Source organism: Trachymyrmex septentrionalis, unplaced genomic scaffold (genome assembly GCF_001594115.1).
Source record: "Trachymyrmex septentrionalis isolate Tsep2-gDNA-1 unplaced genomic scaffold, Tsep1.0 scaffold87, whole genome shotgun sequence".
Classification (NCBI taxonomy): Eukaryota; Metazoa; Arthropoda; class Insecta; order Hymenoptera; family Formicidae; genus Trachymyrmex; species Trachymyrmex septentrionalis.
The window spans coordinates 2,800,005-2,800,220 of NW_017306059.1; positions in this window are offsets into that span (position 1 = coordinate 2,800,005).

Here is a 216-nt window from a genome sequence, read left to right on the forward strand (position 1 = left end):
AAATTAAGAATTTATATATATATATATATATATTTGCATACGCAACTATATCTCATTAGTACCATTTGATACACTCGCGATTGTTCAACATATAAAAGCAACAGCAGTAGCTTATTAAATTTTAATTTATTAGATAGGAAACAATAATCAATATTTATAGGAAAACAGATCTAAATGTAAAAAATTTGCTACTTGTAAATCGTTACTGAAATTTTA